Raw genomic sequence first — 21,371 nt, forward strand, 5'->3', positions numbered from 1 at the left:
CGCCCGCTCGGGGAGTTCACGTCGGCGGAGGGGAAAAAAGGGGAAGATGCACGGGGACGCTGGCTTGATTATTGTTGGACACCCGCGGCGGTGGTGGCGAGTTCTCAAGAAGAATGGTTTGAAATTTAAGGGAATCCATCTTGCGCACGGCGGCGGACTCGGCGAAACGGCCGCGGATACTAACCGCGCACGCGAAACAATGAATTTGCACTTTAGAATGTAAATGTTTCTCTCATGCGGATTAAGTACACCGTACGCCAGCATCTCATTAGGATGCTGCAGTAGACAGTAGAATTTCATTAAGCACGGCCAAAAAACTGTGCATGTTATACGGGGGATTATCCGTAGCACGCACGAAACAAAAACAAAGCCAGTCGTAACATTACTTCAGTTACAAGCGTTGTTATCATAGAATAAACATTTTAATTTTTAAGTTAGATATTTAAAATCATATGTTAGAGATAAAAATTGTGCTCGTCGGTTAAGCTCATCGCTCCCCGGCGTGTAACTCTATTTGCGGTTAACAAAGCTTTTATGTAAGTATATTTTATATACGTTTCTCTTCTTTGCCTCTCTCCGCGTAAGCTTCGCTCACACGTAATTTTTGTCGGGACAAATAAACGCACACATGTTTAACTATTGGATAACAAAACGCTGCCGCGTCGTTATTACGAGAAATAATGTACCGGATGCTTACACCTGCGCCTGAAAACGGTATCTAATTCGCTTGTAATTATGCTGTCTCCTGAGAAATTAAACACAGCCCGCGGTAATAATCGGCCCGCAGAGACTTCGCAGACGGCGCGCTCTCCCTCCCCCTCCCCCTCTTCCCTCCCATCCTGTCGCTCGTTCGAAAAATATTTTCCAGGACAGATCGGCGTGGGATTGCGTCGCCACGTACTATTTGTAACGGACGGTGCCGCGTGAAAATCGAGAAAAACCGATGCTCCGCAACGGTCAAACGATACGGAAAAGTTACGACTGCACGAAATTGGCACGCCGCGCCGCGCCGCGCCGCGCCGCGCGATCCGCGCGCACGAAAAATTGGAAAAGCGGCAAACGGCGAAAAGATAGAACCAGAGGCGTCTCACAAGCTCTACGGTCCTATTAGACCTGAAAATAGTACGAACATGTGCTGAATAAGAAACACGAGCTCGGTAGAGATCTCTCGGGAAAATGAAGAAATTAAAAAAGGAGAAGCGCGAGCTGCAGGACGAAATGTAAATGCGCTTCTCTCGTGCAATCAAAGCGGACGGACGAGACGAGTCGATGAAAAAGTTGTATCGCATTGCATTGATAAAAACGTTTGCATTTCTAACTCTGTTCGGTTCAATGGTATAATTATTCTGGTAATTTGCCAGCTATCGAGCACGTAGTTTTGCGCAATTATATCTCAACGATGCTTTTGAATCTCTTGTCGGTGTAAGAAGTTAAAGATGTTCAAAAAGAAGCTAAATAAATATGCCACGTTTATTCTACCGACTGTGAGAACAGCTGTCGAACGCCGTCGATAAACAAATCTATTCGATTGAAGATGAAATGTGGAATACGCGAATCGCAGAGTCATCAACAGGTTCTACGAGTCAGCCAAAAGTCATTGGCAGCACTCCAAAGGCGAGTTCATCGGAGACGTCGCGGCACACAGATGCTTGGAACGACGGCGCTGTAGGCTGAGAAAAAGTTCCTTATATACATCGCTATATAAAAGGAATCGGGAAAGCGATTGAAAGAAGCCCGTGCATCGACGTAGTTGCAGCCTCATTTATGATAGTTTAAGTTTTATCTGGATTCATGATTTCACTCTCCAACACTTTAACTTGTTTTACTTCCATAATGAAAAATAATGAGGAACACGATATAGAGAAAATAGAATCTCGACGAAATTGTATTATTATATAATAAATATTTAATAATAGATTTTTTATTAATATAAGCTTGTATTAGAAGACTTGAGCTTTTTATATAAGGATGAAATCCAGATCCAGATAAGTATGTTATGTTCTTTAAGTTTTCTTAAATCGAAAGAACTGCTAAAAATTATACTCAAAACTGTTAGTATTAAGTGCTTTAACGTCTGCCACCAATACCTAACGAAAATTATAGTTTCGGATTAGTATATACTTTTAAAATCGACGAATTTTTCATTATCGCAATCGAATCTATTGCCAATATTTGCATCTGCGGATCGATAAAAAACTGATCGGAGTACGAGAATTAAAATAGCTTAATATTTAACATAGTTGATAGCTAAAATACGCAAGCAGATTTCTGCAGCCAACGATAAAGACGAGAAGCGATCGAGCGAGTTATTACTTCTCGCTGCGCGAATATTATTTTTGCCCTGGCGTCCCATTGGTCGGAATTAATGAAACTTTCATAATAATTCAGGGCAGCTTTTCTGTCAAAGGAGTTCTCGCAACTTTGGCAAGCGTCATAATCAATATTGGCAATTGGACAGGCGATTCCATCGGTGTATCGGCCAAGATGCGGCGTCTCTTCAACAGGTTTTTATCGGACCCATTCAAATAGTATTTCAAAGAAATTAAACCAATATACAAATGAGTAAATAAATAATAAAGATGTATTTCATATTACCACATTGCAAATCCAAGTGTGTAATAAGTGCCTCATTATATGTACGTGATTTAATTATCCGTGTAAAAATAACAAACTAGGGAAAATTAAATCACACATATAATGAGGTACTTATTACTTGCAGTCCATTATATATTAATTTTCTATATTATTAAATAATTATTACACATTAACTTAATTATATAAAATTAATTAATTCCAAGAATTATTTTATCTATTAATGGATATTACTGACTATGGAAAACTCATTATTGCATAATTAAACATTATTACGTATTTCTTTCATCCATGAGTTATAATTAATTTAGAATTTCTTCGTATTTATTATTAATTTAAGTATTTTTATGATCAAAAATATTAAATATTTATCCTAATAATCCTTCAATAAAAAACCAAATAACAGAATATTTTATTATTCATTTGTAATCTTATAAAAGTAAGTAATTAATTAAATTTAGAACAGTTAGAAATTTGTATTCTAAAATATTTATATTTTAATAGCGAAAAATGCAATTTGTTAAATATATGTTAAACGTGTATTTTTTTACTATTTACAGCCGAATGATGCAACTCCTAAACCATCCCTATGTATGCCGCTCACAAGGAAGGAGTTAACGTGCACGTAATTCCCGAGGGTATTTCTTGAAACGCACCGAGTCGGAGAAAGATCATCAACAGGTCGCCGTTGAATCGCGCAAAGGCCCGCGACCTTCCCTTCGCACTGACCTCGACGACGTTTTAACAAACGATTCCGAGAAATAATCCTTCGATCGGCCCCATCGCGGAAAAATACGCGTATCTCGATATACCTAATAGTGCTCGACTCGGAAATAGCGAGCGGCTGCATCGCTTATAATTCTGACCGGTTAAAAGAGAGCCGCTGCGAAATTAATTTCCTTCCAGGAAAGAATGCGGAATCTACACGGTATCGCTGAGAATTCCGTCCAGTTAATTCCCTACGAAATTATTTTCTTGCTAAGGAATTTAATAAATTAGTACAAGTATCTAAATAGGAACTAATACATTTGATATCTTAGCCTTCATGTTGCGAAACGAGCTCGTCAGGATCGATGCAATCTCTAATATTACGTAAAGGAATGAGAGTGTAGTTGTTTTAGAGTTTCATTCCCACTTCAAATGAAAATGAATCAAATTAAATTTTGTGTAAATCCAATATACCAACGTATCGAATTGGAGCTCTGAAAAAAATTTAATTCCAATAATTGGAATTTATATTTGTGTTCTTAAAACAGCGATAGATAATAATAATATTTTAAAGGATTAGAAGATATATGAAATGGATCCGTTTCGGTTGAAAATAAATCACGGGAGCAAACAAAAATTAAGTTGCGTAATATAAACTCTGCCCCAATATCGCAAATGCACTGTATACATTAATCATTTAGTTTGTATTCTACATCTTTATTTAGTCTTTATCATCGCAATAAAATATGTAGCAATACATCACAACCACTTTAGTGTTCGAACATTATCTCAAAATTCGCTATCAGCATAACTTCTAATTATATTCAATTTCTATAATTTCTAGTTATTAGAAATATAAATTTATATAAAAGGATAACATGTAATAAAAAATATACATAAAAAATCTATAATTTATTAAATTATTTAATAATTTTATAAATTATAGATTTAATAATTTATTAAAAAATTATAATCATGATTCACCTTTTCATTTTTAATAAACTTTCTAAAAAATTATATTGAATCTTTAGTCTAACTCTGAATACCTATCGAATTCCGTTTTCGAAAGAGTAAAATATTCCATAAGACACGTACTTTCGAACATAGATTTGAGGAAAGTCGAATTTTTCTTAACAAATATTTGATCAGACACTGTCATGTCACTAACTTTTTAACTTTCTATTCAATATCTAATGCCATATGTATCACAAGAGATTTCATTAAACAAACTTAAAATTAGCTATAAAAATTTTGTTTTATTTATTCAAACTTTTATTTCAAGAAAACTATCTTATCTCCCTTTTTAAACCGACATTACATTAAAAATGTTATTTTCTTCACTATATTTGTATTATAGAATAAAAAAAAAAGTGTACAACATTTAAAATCACTTATACAAAACTCACCCCATTAGAAGCGCCGCGCTCCGTATGGCTTTTGCGCTCTCACTTGAAAGAAAACGAGAATAAGGCCAATGACGAAGATGGAGGACACCTTCCCAATCGCAGCCTCAAAAGCATAGCACTGTTCGCGGGCCCTTTTTTGCGATACACGTACACGGCTTTTATACACGAGAATGCGGGCTGCCGCGCGCGATTTCGCTCGTGGGGGTGTCGCGGTGCGACTGTAGCACAATCGCTACCCTCTCACGCTCTCACGGTCTCCATCCCTCCGGACCGTCCCTTCCCTCTCTCCCGCGACCCTCTCTATCTACCTGACCCCCTCTCTCTCTGTCTCTTTCTCTCTCTGCCTCTCTTTCTCTCTCTCCCTCGCTCTGCCTGCTTATCTCACCCCCCTTGCTGCGTCTCCCTTCTCACCCTCTCGGCTCTGCTCTCGCTATAATATCCCCACCACCGATACGCCTAGCCACTCCTGGAACGGCAAAGTGCCTTTTCGAAACGCACCCCTCGCGGCGGCACTTTCCCGCTAACAGAATCGACGCCCCCGGTCCCGGGAGAGGATCCGCGGAATCACCGGCTGCATTGACTGCACTGACTGCACTGACTGCTCTCTCAACACGGACCGCCGATCTCCGGCCGGTCGAAAGTTCGAAAAGCTCGCGCATGATCGGCCGATCGGCCCGCGCATCCTGCTCTCATCGAGAAATCGCGGCTGCCCGGCACCGACGATGGCACGGCACGGCGCATTCCGTCGCTCGTCCTTATGCATCGCACGCATGCGGGTTTTTGACGCGACGGAATGCGGGAGAGCTTCGGAATATCACGTGTTGCTGGCACGGGAACTCGGCCGAATGCCGAATACGCGAATCACGGACGACGTTGAGGAGAGGAAGAGCCGAGAGCGGATCGTGACCGATTGAGCATCTGTACCGTCCAATTACGACGGTATTATCACATTTTTATTAGCCTCTTATTTTCGACACTGTGTTCTATATAACTCCATTCATAAAAATAAAGCTTTTCCATTTATAATAACTTTTGTAATTTTGAACATCTTAAAAACTCAGTGTGCAAGTGCGATCCAAAATTGTCTTTATTTTCCCAGTTTTTCTAAGTAAATAATGTATATAAATTTCTTGTGGAAATATTCATAAAGAGTGTTAGTTCCAATTGTAACATCTCAATAAAAATAACGTAATCGAAAGAAAACATGTACGTTACTTTTAATATTTTAAACGTTTTATGTGATACTCCATCAAAAATATCTGTAAAAATAGAGAACGGAGCTTACAACATTTTTCTAAGAAAGCCTCCATTTGTCTCGGTCTTTACGGCTCGGTTTATACACGGCATGCAAGCTCGGTGCATTTGATAACATTATTCAGTCGCACCCCGCGGAAGAAACGTGAAGTTTCGTGAAATTATTATTATTTCGAGAGGAATGCCACCACTAACAACTGTACGTGTGCGCGCACGCACACGAAATATCTTATTACGGCAGGTGTTCGAGGCCGTGTTCGTAACTTTCTCCTTCAAATTCCATTAACTTTGCGCGAAAATTCCGGAAACGTTTCAGGAAAATTCTTGCAACGAAATAATTGCCGTTCTCGCGATATCGCGGCGGAATCTCGGCCACGTGCTCCGAAAGAGAAAGAAAGAGATAAAGAGGGGAAAAAAGAGAGAGAGAAAGAATAGAAGGATATATATTATTTTTCGCTACGTTCGCTATCCGACTATAATGCGTGGCACACACTGCGTGAGCTCCATACACGTCCCAATAAATACAAAAGTGCTTTCTAGACTATAGCGTACTCGATGACAAGAAAGGAAAAATTTATAGCTTACGGCTCGTGTGCTATACCTATACATTCGAGTAAAGCTAGAGAGATGTACTTATAGCAGTAATAAATATAAAATTAATAGAATAAAATGAGATAGAATATTGTTCAATTTAATTGTTCATTTGTTAAAAAACAAATATATCTATTTATATGTATACTTATATATATATGCATTTGTTAAAAGCAAAATATATCTTGAAATATATACTTATTATTACAAAACATTTTAAATATATCTTGAAATATATACTTATTATTACAAAATATTTTAAGTATATCTTGAAATATATACTTATTACAAATATTTTATATATTTTTAATTACTGCATAATTAGTGATCAATCAATGTGCTTTTAAACTGATGAGCCGCCCCCGATGGGGCTGCTACATCGAAGACGTCGGACGTAAACGAGAAAATTAGCAGAGCCGCACTTAATTCCGGATAACGGAACGAAATACAAACGTCCGTCGCGGGCACACCGGGCTTTTCTCATCCGAGCGATTTTGACCGGCGCATTCACCAAGCAAATAAATCACGCGCCTCTTCGCGGAGAAGCTTCGTAGCCCGTGATGGATGGACGGCCGTGGATAAATGCAGACCTGTGTCATCGCAGGACGATAGGAGGAAGTTCGGCATTCGTCGACGGGAAACACGATGAAACAGAAACGCGGGTAGCGAGCTGCGCGCCGTTCTCGAGGAACTTTAAGAGGACCGAGAGAGGAGGAAGGAAGAAAGCTCGTTAAAAGTTTAACTCATCCTCTGCCCTTTCCCCGTACGCCGATCTGGCCCGAGACGTCGAGTACCGCTGTGACAGGGGGGGAGGGGGTATCGCGTTACAGGATAAACAAATGTTCTTAAATCTTAAATTTCCCGTTATATTTATTCCTCGTTAAATTTATGGGGAATCTTATGTATGTAAGATAAAAGCCTCAGGCTATGAGAATAATTTCGTTATTTCCTCGATTCTTGTGAATTTCGCATTTAATAATGTATAATTTGTATAATATAATGTATATATATTGTAGAATGATTTATATAATGTATAAATTGTAATGTATTTTGTGTGTGACAAAGAAATTAAAAAGTAAAAAATATATCAGAACATAAAGATATTCCTTTTAATTTCTTGCCAATAAAATAACATCGTTTTATATATAATATCAACTCTTTCAATTTTATGAAATAAAAATTTCCTTATGTGGCGAACGAAAAGATAATATTAACTAGAACTTTATTTATTTCTCTTTCGCGAGAGACACATAATTTCCTCTCTTCCATTTTGTTAAAACTTTAATTTTATCTCCACACCGATTGCCGTGCATCGAGTTTCAGTACGACAAGTTTCCACGTTATGTGTGGCAAACAAATATTTGTCTTAAATTCTCCGTTACGTTTATCCCCCGTGCATTATCGGGAGTTCGTGTACGGGGTGTGCCTAATGCACCGCGTCTATCGCGGATAGAGCAGCTCGTTGCGCAGAATTATATTTGCGCCATAACGCGTGTGCGTTTAAAGTTTCGCAGGTAAACGGGATCGATCGGCGAACTTCCCGATGATAACTATTGTTGAGAATTTAATTAAATCGATTATTGTGAAAATACCGCGCAATAAGAGAACGCGAAATGGAACGTTCTGTAAAGCGATATTTAATTCGTATCCAACAAATATATACACGCACGTTCATGATGTTTAAATAAATGAGAACAGTTTGTACAACTAATTATATCAATTTTCTGAAAACACACGTAACAATCATTTAGGTATTCATATGAGTACAGCACGGCTGTACTGAGTGTGTATAGCACGGCTTCTTTTTTAACAGACATACATAAAGAGTCGTCTACAATGGTAGTAGTAAGTCGTGAGCTGTAAAAGATTGATCAATTATACAATCGAATATGAGAAGAATAATCGGCTATGATTGGTCAATTTCTTGCGGCTTACGACTTACTACTCCCATTGTAGATGGACCCTAACAGTCTTTTTAACAGACAATTCAGCACTCTTAAACATTTATTTGCTTATTCGGGTCATAGAAGTAAACTTCCACATAAATTCAGGTGTCACACGTGCGCACGTCCTACACCATGCTTACGCAATCAATATCAAAGTTTATCAAATAGTCAGCAGATATACATCGACGAAGGAGAAACTTTGTCATCCGTTCCCGTTTCAAAAGCGTGTCGCGCTATCTTCTTTTTAATCTTATCCGAGATTTACTTCTTCTAGCACGCGAACATGCTCCGGTATTCTTATATTAATATTTTATTACCGTCTCCCACTGTCTCGATGAATAACGTATATCTTACTCCGCTTTATCGTTACAAAAGCTCGACGAAAGATAGACTGCGTTTTTACCCCGAGAGAAAATGAAAGATTTATCACAGAAAAGCAAACGTCTCGCAATGGCTTAACAAACATCGCGGAACATACGTCTATTTTACTGGATGTTAGTACTTCGTTTTAACAGCTGAGTTTTTACAGCTTCATTTGTCATCGAAAGAGAAAGATATTTCTATGATGAGAGTTTAATCTCTGAGTTCAAATTTGGTTGATGTACAACAATCTTGTGGTTATACCTATTAGGAATTATAATTTCGATACGCCTATTTGTTTAAAATTAGAAGAACAAAATAATTGTACACCAAACGTAAGAAAATATCTCGCAAAGTGAACTCTAATAATAAGTTATGCGAATTTGGCACATCTTTATATATATTATCTTAATTTAATAAAATAATGTTTACATGTGGAATCATTACTTCTAATTTGGAGAGACAGATCAGACAAAATTGAATAATGCAATAATTATCGTCTACTATTTGTATCCGTAATAGATTCGCATCATTTTGCGCCTCCCATTATTCTCACGCGATTGGCTTAAACGATCATACGAGCAGGGAACGAACGATTCGAGTCACAGCACGATCGGCGTCTCGTAAAAAACCATGCACTTTATAAACGCCAGCGTTACGATTTTTCTAATCAAAAAAGAACGGAAAGAAAATTAAAAAAAAAAGTTTCTATCCTCCTTCCCTCCCCCACGGTCCTTTGTTTCAGCGAGATTTTCGGGAGCAAAAACGCGCACTTCTGTCTCTTCCGTGCTGCTCTCCCTCTTCCTGTAATGTCACACCGACATTCTTTTCCAGGGGACGCGCGCGTTCGATATTAGGAAATACCTCCTGCCAATTTCCCATGTTATATAAGGTGTCCCCCTACAAAGACCGAAAGCCTCCCTGACACACTCTCTTCGCGCGCAAATCGATTTTACTTCGAGAATTTTTATACACTCAGGTAAGAGGAAAATGGAGAATGGTGATTTCGCAAAAAAAAAGTTGCTTTTCACTTTCCCGACTTTTTTCCACCCATCATTTCTAGATCAACCAACGTTGGGGAAGAAGTTAAAGGACCAATTCAGTGAACGCCGAAATGACGGAAATTTTCTTACTTATCACACAAACCTGCTGCTACGAACGTAATCTCGTAGATTTAAAAATTAAATCTACTAGACCAATTGTTGTTTCGACGCGAACCGCGATGCGACTATCCCCGTAATGTATCTGACTTATGCAAATGTTGCAAGTATATGTATAGTACCGGCCGAATTATGTGACTTGCTGGGAACGCGGGCGTTAGATCACAGAAATAGTTCGCAAATTCGAGTTTGGCTGTGAACAGTCGGGCAGAATAATTGTATACGAATGCGCGGCAATAGAACGATAATAGAGATTTCAGATTATTATAGTCGTCTTCATGTATATATGTGTGTGTGCACGCACGCAATAAATCACCAAATGAAAATTACTTGTTTCATATTAATGTATTTACCAATTATTTCTAAACGCGGACCTTGTTTAAAAAGTAAGCGATGCTATCATATCTCATCTTATTTTGCATCTGTTTTTAACAATCTGTTTTATTACGCAATAGCCTGATATTAAAAATCAAAGCCATTTATTTCCAAAATTTAATTAATGCTGCACTTTTTCCGCAATTTATAAAATTTTTAGGTACTTTAAGTATCTTAGCAACTACGCTTCTTAGAACAAAACTCCATTAAAACTTAAATTATGTGTAATCGCTTTATAGGATGTGATATTTTTCGAATAAAAATTATTTCATTAATTAATAAAAATTAAACATCACTCAAACAAAATAACGTTTGAATAAAATATTCTTGCAGAATATTCCATAATTCCTGTACTTTTTAAGAGGATATTCCGGTAATTAATTAAAATCAAAAGTCCTAACACAAAACACATTATAAAGCCGAAATAGTTTTCAAATTATAAACAACCAAAGTGATATCGCGTAACGTTCACGTGTTAAATTGTAAGTGATCTCACTCGACTATCGATTTGTCATTTGTTATCGATCTATTGTTACTATAATAATTATAATTATTAATCTTCTCTAATATGAAAAAATATAGAGAGGCTAAAAGCAATCTCTAAATTTAAAATAAAAATCACTTAACACTTACCGATATGATGCGCAATAGTGAAGTTGTATCGGCATAACTACGTTGATCTGTAAAAAAAGATGTTTCTAAATTAGTAAATCCCAAAATAATTAATTTCGAAAAACAATTGCGCGCATGTGCTTTTAAGTACTTAAAACTTTTTAATTCAAACGAACATTGTAAAAGTAAATGCTGTCTACAATTATGCATATAAATAATTTTCTCTATATTTTCTTATGAAATATTATAAATCTAGTAAACATTTTCTTAGAAATTTTAAATAATTTAAAAAAATATTCTATATGTATTTGTATGTTGTGCGATAAAAATGGCACACAAAAAGTATCATGTAGCCGTCGTAGATGTATAGTATAACTGATTTCCCAAATAATACATAAATAAAAAATAAATAATAATATATGCACCCTATGAGTACTCCGCCGTCACCCGATGCCTTCCAAGCCTTTTCCCTCCTCTCAGATTCCTTCGATGTACTCATACAACACTCACTCGCGAAAACATAGGTAATTACAATTGCACGTAATTTGCACTCCCGATGTTAATCGCAAAGAAAGAACGCGAGAAAAATACTCTCGTATAAAGCTAATAGATTTACTCGAGACCTATACAATATTTTATAATTTGGCACGACAAACGAATTTCAATTCGATGTATAAACAGACTAATTGCGACTGTTATTGTCAATTAAATATGTCGTGCTACTCGATTCGTAATCGATCTATTCTATTCTATATTCGGGACGTTCTGTTAATGACTAATTGTGAGAGTTAATAATAGAATGGGTAACTTTAACTTAACACCGTACGATACGATATGATGAATAAAGTTGAAAATAATAATCTTAAAACTTTTAAAACACGATAGAGCGTTAAACAAATAATCGCAATTTTATTCTTGACCGATCCTCACCGATCCCCACTTCGAATGTGTCCGCGTGAAATCGCGCGAAACATATCCGAGCTAGTCGATGTACAAACTCGATACATTTACGAATCTAATCGCCAAACGATTGTAGTAGCTAATAGTAACCAATAGAGTTCATACAGAATGCTCGCGTTTTCCCGCGGCCATCGCTCCGAGCACGTTTCCGAGGGATAATAAACGCGATCCGACGCACGGAGCGGCTCGTGCCGCTGCCTGCTTACACGAGTCTCGGCCGCGGCGCGCGAATGATAGCGCGGTGACCTTGCGTAAACACAGCGCACGCCATACACGATGTACACGTACGCCCGTACCAACAAACACCCGAAGTCTGCACTGCTTACCGAAATACCACGAACCAGTTTCCGCGCCAGTCAATTCGCGTAAGCCATGCACGTAATATTTAACACTCTATAAAATAAACGTATACGCCGAACATTCCGTTCGTTGAATTTCGAATTAACTATTGATGCAAACGGTCGATACGGCATTACGATTTCAAGTTACTCGAAATCATTCCGACGAATTCGTGCCGGTTTACCCGCAGTCTCAGACCGAATACGGCAGACGAATTGCATTAGTATCGGCGAAAAATTTAATTGCGGGACGAATCTGAATTCGACCGTATAATTATTGGTATATCTATATGTAGATTAGCACTGATTAGCACAAAGCAATCATTTATGATTTCTATCATTCATCGTTTCTATTCTTACGCTCAAAATGTCTATTCACACGGACAAATAAATGTTATCTCAATGTGCGTGTCTCAATACCGCAAAACGTTAGATTGTAGATTAATTAATCGTGCGATTTTTTTCGTTACTCATAGAGGACGATTGCACTTCGAGGTTTGATAACGTAACGATTAGTTCGTGACATTATTATACCTGTTCATTCGAGCTGTGTGAAGTTGCCCTTCCCCTCTCCCTCCCCTCCACTATTGAAAATTCAAAAACGACCATTATCACTCGATTGGTCTTTTGGTAGTATTTGGTAGTCTATTCTCAATGATTGATTCATTCAAAGTTGTAAATATAATAATATGAAAAAAAGACATACGCGCGTGAATTTAGCCTCTCCTTTCGCAAAATATTACTTTCCAGATTGCGTAAGTAATCATAACTGTAAGCATTCGTTTACTTCGTGTTTGTTTACGTTTGGTAGTTCCTTCTCGATGATTGGTAAGTCAAAGTTGTAAATAATAATATGAAAAAAAATATACACGCGTAAAGTTAGTCTTTTTTTTTCTAAAATTCACTTTTAGAAAAAAAGTACGTTCTAATTTGCGCTACAAAAAGAAAACCGAACCAAGCGTGTACCATTGACGTCACTGCCACGAAGTATGTATATACACACACATATGTATATATATATATATATATATATATATATATATATATATATGTCAAATATTATAAATCTACACATGTCGTCCACTCCATCATTTACATTTCGAATTAACTTTTTGTGCGTTGGAATATTTCCAATACACTCGCCGCTGTTTGCTTAGAACGGTTGCGTCAAAGTACGAGCTTTCATCGTGGGAGATGTGATTGGAACGTATGTATATAACAGCTCGTTAAAGTAAAATTTATACCTCGAATAAAATAATTTTTAAACCATTCCTTTCAAAACTGTGCCATCCTCTTTGATATTCGCGCACCAATATACATTCATTCTTCATTTCAGTCAATCTCCATTCATAGTATTTCCATACTATAAATATTTTACGATGATTATACAAAGTATTTATATTTGTATCTAAATTATTGTACACGAATGGCGGGATAGGGTCATATTTCAGCGAGCGCGTTAACTGTACTGCCACTTCGATACAGTCGAACGTGTATAGTTACGAGGGATTTGGGGATACGTCCGGAATCAGTGTAGCCGAACATAGCCGTGGGATACGTGGCTCGGTATAAAATAAAGGATCACCCCGGGCGATGTCTCGTCTATCGGCCGGCAATATCAGCGGGAATTGAAATAGTCGTGATATTTCTTTGAGAGGTGAGAATGGGAAAGCGAATAAGGGAGGCGACGTTCGTGATGAGGGCGACGAGGGGAAGTAATAAAAGGCGACGAATGGGGTTTGCGGTACATGGCCAACGACGACGACGACGACGACGACGATGACGACGACGACGGCGACGACGGCGGCGACGATGACGACGACGACGCCGCGGGAAAAATGGAGGCATGTTAGGTCGTTCTTTCGTCGTCGCTCTACAATCAGATTTCTTAGCGGCGCCGCTCCATCAGAAGCGCCGATACTCGAACTCTTTTGTCACGATGGGGCAAAGGCAGGCGCTATTGGGCGACAATGACGACGCGGAGACAAAGGAAACGAGCGGCTCTCCGTGATGAGAAACGGACATAGTCGAGATCGAACGAAGATATATATCCGCGGGTGCCGGACTATTTTCGGTCAAAGGACAAAAGTAGAATGGAGTCGTTTAAAAGTGCGAAGTAACTTTAATAAATTGTGACTAATCAAGTCAAAAAGAAAACAGTGTTCACGAATTAAAAATAAATTTTTCAAATATTTTGTCAATAATTATATTGGATGACATTGAATTCTGATTTTCGGCGAAATTAGAACATCGTTATTACAACGCAATTAATTATCGCATACCGTATTTAATAATGTTCTCCAATTACATTATAAAATATTATATTACAATTTGATATGAAATTTATCATTCCTATTAATTTATGAACATTACTAACATCAATTTACTCTGATTTACTATTTTTCTTTAGACTAATTTTTTTGCAACGCTCTCGCTCTCTCTCTCTCTCTCTCTCTCTTTCTCTATTTTTTTTAAACATCTTATATATTTATAATCATGTTATAAAATTTGTATTAGAAAAATGTATTATTAAAATTGAGTTATATACATATATTTCCTTTAGTAATTTCTTTCTTGCCGTCTTAAAGCACTTCCCTTTAATGATTTGCCGAGAAAAACGTTTCGTGGGATAATATTGCGGTACGGAAACAGCGGGGTCGAAGCAAAGTGGCCAATTAACGCGTAATACCTGTTCGAAAATCTTTACAGCCTCCTATAAACTACACTCGGTATCCTAGCAACAAGATGAAAATGGTCGAAATCAAGGAGAGATGCTTCGGCAACTGGGCAATTCCTCGAAATATGAAACAGAACAACCGAGCTTGCTGGGTATCTATTCCGCGCATTTGCAATTACATTGAGCTCTGCATATTCATCGCACGTGAATTTGAATTCAAGAATGTATATATTTTTGTCTCTCCCTTTCTCTCCCTCCTTCTCCCAAGTAAGTCTCTAACAGTCTAAGATTCCGAAGGATCTAATATTAAGGAAACACGGAAATAATGTAAAACCAGAGAATAATGTAAAACCAAAATTCTCTAACAGTTTCTAACGAAAACTGAATTAATTGAATTACAATGGAGTGATTATTTGGACTATTTGGAGCAACTTTTTAATAGGAGATCAACAAAATACAAAGCACTAGTTTTTTAAATTATTAAATTTTTTAAAACTTTCTTTATAAATATTTGATATATTGCTAACTTTTCTTTGGATAAATTTCTCTCTCTCTCTCTCTCTCTCTCTCTCTCATACACACACATACACACACATACATTTTCTGTCATACATATAGATAGAGAGGTAGATTTATATTATCATTAACAAATTTAATTAGTGTCCTATTATTTTGGAAACAGTTCTTTTTCCGCTACGGAAATCGCTACGTCGCGTTTGCCATCAGTCTTATATGTACTAACGTTATTTATCGAGCAGTGAGTAAGCTCCTTTGTAAAATGCGCGCTTATCGAGGCCGCACAATAGTGCGCGGAAGAGAGTAGTCTGTAAACCAGGCCGCCCAGGGGTATCGAGAGACCGGGGAAGTTTAATATTACCATCAGAACATCGTCTACAAGTCCTGCGGGGCAAGTTGCGGTCTGACGCTCGACATAGGAACTCTTGTCACAGGATTCAACTTCTGTGGGTTGGTCCGACGGCACGGATGCACGCGCGCGCTTGAGAGAGACGAAAAAAGAGAGGAGGAAGGGACAGAGCAAAATAGCGTATGCATGCGAAAACGCGAACGATATTCGCCGACCGAGGTAACAAACCAAGAGAGAGAGAGAGGGTAGAGGGGAGGAGGGAGAGTCCGCTTCTTTCACCGCAACACGTCCTGTCCGCGCAGGAACGACTGTGTTTGCATAGTTGTCCTGTTTACATTCACCCCGGGATTCTGCCCTGCGGGATTACGCGCGGGTGGCGCGATACCCGCGGGCTGGGAAAAGGGCGTCGATGTGCCGGACGACTGTTTAGCGTCTCACCTCGTACAGAATCCTCGAGAAACACTCGATTTTCCGTTAATTCCTTCGCCGCTGCATGAACGATCCGCTTTAACTTCTCTTGCACTATAAATTTTGTTAAGCTTTTGATACTGCGATGCCCATATGAGTCCCATTTCGAAAAGGTGCAAATAAATAACGATAATGTAATACTTGACCATATCTTCAGACTTCACTTTAAAAAGCAAAATACGAATGAATTTTGTTATGAAATTTTATATGAGCATTGTTGTAAAAATGTTTGAAGATTTTTAACCACCAAGATATTTTCTTACAAAGATATAATTTGAAACTTGAGAAATTAAAAGAAAAGACTGCGTCCAAAAAATCAGCGTTATATAACGTACATAAAAAAATTTCGGAGAGGACCGTGTTTTATATTTTTTGATATTCTCGGCTAATCTCTAGCGTACTGATACATGGAAAGTACATGGAAAGTTGTTACAAGCAGGAGCCTGATTAAAACGTAAATAGCTATCATCTCAAGAAACATGTTTTTGCTGAAAGTTTAATTAAAAAGAAAAAAAAACTATTTCAGTGGCGAAAGGATTAAAGGAAGGTTGTAGCAAGCGGGAATACTTTGCGGTAAGAAGCGCGGGCGAGAGCTTGTTAGATTTTGCGACATTTTTAGATTAAGTACGTCGCCACCTTACCAAGCAACGAGCTGAGATGGAGATCGCCCGCTGGAAAATGCAGTTCGACTTTATTAATGGAATCGAAATCTGGAATATTTTATTGGCGCATTAATTCAATGGAGTCGTAAGACTTTTGCCTCAAATTAAAGGAAATTTAATTTAATTTAATAATTTTACATTTTTAATTGTGTATAATTCAGCAATATTTAATATCAACTAAAAATCTAACAAATTAAATATAATTGATTATTGATATCATAACTATACATATGTCAAAATTTCTTCTAAATAAACAGTTTTTACTGTAACACATTGGAGAGAATATGTCAATTTTACTTTTTATTGCTAGTCTTATTAATTAATAGTAAAATTTAATTAAAGTAAAAGTAGAAGTAAATAAAATTTCTACATATTCGAAATATGTACATCGTCAGACTTAAGCATTTCGTAGTTTGAAGACTCTTATCGTTATTCAAAATGATTAGATAATATTAAATTTTTCTTTTCAATTATTTGTACATAGCAATTCGATCTTCTTTTTTTAAATATATGTGTAAATACAGATCATTAATCTTTTTCGTGCTTCATTCATGATAATATGAATCTATGAAGAGTGTCCCAAGCGTGAAAAACGAATTTTCGTGGATATTACTCTAAAATGGATGTCACACACTAAATACTCGAATCACGTTTGTAAGACAGGAGGACCGTGCTCGAGAATTAATGCCTATCATTGCGTCGTTTACGCAGAAGAGCGTCATGCATTTTTCATCCGGCCGCGCAGATTTTCCTTACACGAGATTACTCCAGTTCACTCTCTTTACCGAACTTTCCGCGACGCGGCGGTCGCCTAGAGCACGTTAATTCAGTTCTCTCGGCACTTTATACGATAAAAGCTTCGTCGCGCGATATTCGCCTTGCACGAGGCAAGATGCGAACCGCTTTTTCCCAGGCGATCATACGTGTTGCATACGCACGCATGCATGTAAGTTCGAAAAAGCTCAGGCTATGTACTGAGTGTCTCAAAAATTACGAGACTTCTTCTATCATTTCTTTTCATTATTTTTTTTTAACTATTAAACTTGATGTGAATACGTACATAAATAATATGTACATGCAAATAGGTGTATTATTTATTATTTACTTTAATGTATATTTTTAATATATTTGAATTTTTTATGATTCAAAGTTTTTAAACTAAATTTGAGAAAATGCGCGACTTTTAGTACGCTCTGTATATATGATTATCTTTGTGTAGGTTTGACCATTCTGCATTTTGCTTGAACCGTCGAATCCATTGCAATGAGTTACGAGCGGATTATCGTACTTCCGACGTAAACGAAACGAACATTTTAGGTCCCGCAGGCGTTTTAAATGCCGAATTGGCAGTTTACTTATTGATGTAATTTTGTTTGTACAGAGAAATTATGTACAAATTACTTAACAATTACTTAAAAAGTTATCTTTTATTTTTACAATCGAAAATATTGTAAATTATTAAAGAAAAATAAAAAAAAACTTGCAAAAGGAAAGACCGAAATCTTGAACTAAGAGTAACACCAGTATTTTACTGGTTTAGTCGTAATGGTCACCAGTTTTTATTTGTTTTAGACGCTTAAAAGTGGAAATGAAATCCCCGAGACGCACATAGAATTTTCTACGCAATATTACTATATTTGCTCACGTATGCCGTAACGGTATAGTACAAGAGTGCATGAGCACATGCTTACGGAGAAAACGATCCATCATGGTTGGCCGTACTATGATTAATGGGGAATATGAGAACGCAATGTAAATGGGATTCAACACTCGCTATTCCGCGGCGCGAAGAATATTTTGATTTAACATAATTTATAACCAACCGGTATTATATTTTTCTAATGCACAGAGACTATGGAAAAAAAAATTTAGTCTGTAAACGACATATGGATGATGTAATGTAACACAATTAGGATAATTTCGATGTAAAATACTCTGCTGACATGTTCAAAATAAAATGTAAAATTACGGCGCTGAATAAAAAAATATCTGTAATATATAAGAGTACAACTCATCTCAAAATATTGTAGTTAAAATCCGAGGCATAGAATAATTAACATTATGTATCAATGCCGAATGAATCAAAATATTTAATAAATTTTTCGATTGTGACGATTTTCGTTGATGTTTGCAATATTAAATGATATCGAAATGATCGCGCTGTTTGCAGCATAGAGCTTAAAAATATTCAACCTCCGACTGTTTTCGTTGTTCCCTTCGAGAGGAAAAAGAGACTTCGGTAGATCGCGGGAAGAGAGCAGAATACGGCAGTGTCGAGGAAAACGAGATGCATACACGGCGCGTGTATGCACCGACCCGTTTACGGTGAACGAACATACGCGGACGCAGGGAGTGGTACATCGCGGAAACTATTGCTGCAACGTGAAAGAAACACATCTCCACGTGTACGTTCTGCGACATCTTTACAAGGAGGTGCCTTATCCACCGCCGCCGCTAGGTCAAACATCCATCCAGGCGTTCGAACGACGGAATTCTCTGGCGTCTGCTGCGTCCACGAAGGTACGATAATAGCCGGACGAATTCTAAGAAATCCTCCATGCGGAAACTGCAGACGGCAAATTACGTTCTCGCAATTTTGCGAGAATACACGGAATTCGCAATGTCCGCGCGTTGCCGAATAAATGAAAGCTACTCGGCATCAAAGCAACGTCTAGTCGTATCTTATTTCACGATTGAGCTGAATAATGACCCGTTTGAAAAATCGCGTTCGCCCTCTCAAAAGGACATCGGGCTAATCCCGGGGAAAATCAATGGTATCGAGAACGCGGCGGATTTTTGTTAACTTTCACGTACTTAGCAGTCGTCGATACGAGGAAAAGATTTCTCCCCCCGAGAGTTTCTCCAGTATTTCTCCCCGCGCGAGAGGCAGTATTGTTTCGACCGAGAGAGTCCCGCGAGCCGAGGCGTGCTCGCGCACGCTTTTTGATCCGCGCTCGACGAAACTATCCAACTAAATTCAAAACTGGGGTGCGAACTTTATTGGGTGGAATAGTAGAAACGGCCGGAAGATTACTTCCGTGAACGCGCGCGCGCGCGCGGGGGGGTGCTCGCGCGAAGCTGTTGAAACTTCCAGGAGAGGCGGTTAACTAAGTTCCCGAGAAATGGACTTCGGATAGTTTTACGTTCTCCGTCTTACTTGCCTACATCTGGACGTAATGGCGATCGCCCCCACGTCTCCTATTCCCGACGATCGCACGGTCATAATCGCGACGATCGGTCTCGTTACCGCGTCGATTCGAATCGGAAAGGATAATCGGTGCACGGTGGGAGCAAACGGTGAAGCGTCGGGCAGAGCAATAGCGTGTTAACTCGTTGAATGTTACAAGTAATTTCTTGGAATTCGACTTTCGTCCGGAATAATACCTATATAGTTTAGTGAGAAATTGCGATTCCATAAGGATATTAAAAAGCATTTGAATTTTAATACCTAAAATATTGATATCAAAAGTCGTATTTTATTAAGTTCTTATCTCAATTTTTTTATGCTTCTACTTGCTCTATATCAGCCTCCCCTAAAAATGAGGTACAAGCTCCTTTGACTTCGTAGAATCCGGAAGGAAGGTCAGGACAGAGATTTCGAAGGGTAAAGAAATATCTGACTTTCGTTGCAGGAGAAACGACTCGAGATTGATCGCCAGTATCGAAGTTTCCCTCGTTTGATCTTTCTTCGCAACTTCGCGAAAATCAATCGCCGTATGTCTCGTGTCCCCCTTCAAAACTTCCTTTGCCTATGGCCCGCTATTTCCCACTAAAACGTTGGCTTTTGCCCGCTCTTCTCTCCCGAGCGCGCGAAATCTTCTCCATTTCGCGCTTTATCCGAAATATGCCTCGAAATTGATCGACGAAGCGCGATGCACGCCGCCTCGCCATTCGCCGGAGAATGTTACCTCCGGGGAAATTTCTGTATTCCTCATTGCGCGCGGAAAGGGCCATAAGGAGACCTTCCAAAAGCTTTATTGAAAGCTGCGAGAATCCCACTCCTCTCTACCTCTCTCTTTCCGATTGCCATCGCGTTCTTCATCTCGCAAATCAATCTTCGAAATTTCAAGCCAAACCCGTCCGGCAACGAATTTCCGCCCGGGACTTCTATCGAGGGACGTTTGCATATCCTCAACGAAAATAGTACGTTTCGTTTCTTTGGTTTTTCAATTGTGATTAAGAAGAAAAGATCAGAAAAATGATAATTATTCAAAAAGATCACAAATTAAATACATAAAACGTATAGGTATAAATTTGTACTATAAAAATATTAAAGTAGGGGAGTATAGCGTAATTTGGTCATATTTTTTTTAAACGACTCTAAAACTCGTATTTTTTCGAATTTCATGAAGCCAAATAAGCCATTGGAAAGATAAAAACCTAGCGCAACTTTTTCT

General features: G+C 38.1%; 1 protein-coding gene across 3 annotated transcripts in view; it reads right to left on the bottom strand.

Annotated features, from left to right (window-relative positions):
• The window catches only part of LOC105449598 (lachesin-like), a 198,577-nt gene that overhangs the window by 140,130 nt on the left and 37,076 nt on the right, over positions 1–21,371 (bottom strand). For 2 of the 3 annotated variants that reach the window (XM_011688880.1, XM_011688879.1), the window contains exon 1: positions 4,707–4,922. The gene's annotated coding sequence lies outside the window, so the exon portion shown is untranslated. Of the gene's footprint in view, positions 1–4,706; positions 4,923–11,025; positions 11,073–21,371 lie in introns of those variants that run through there. The other variant, XM_011688877.1, reaches the window with a different exon arrangement.

Source organism: Wasmannia auropunctata, unplaced genomic scaffold (genome assembly GCF_000956235.1).
Source record: "Wasmannia auropunctata unplaced genomic scaffold, wasmannia.A_1.0 LD336074.1, whole genome shotgun sequence".
In the NCBI taxonomy this organism is placed as follows: domain Eukaryota; kingdom Metazoa; phylum Arthropoda; class Insecta; order Hymenoptera; family Formicidae; genus Wasmannia; species Wasmannia auropunctata.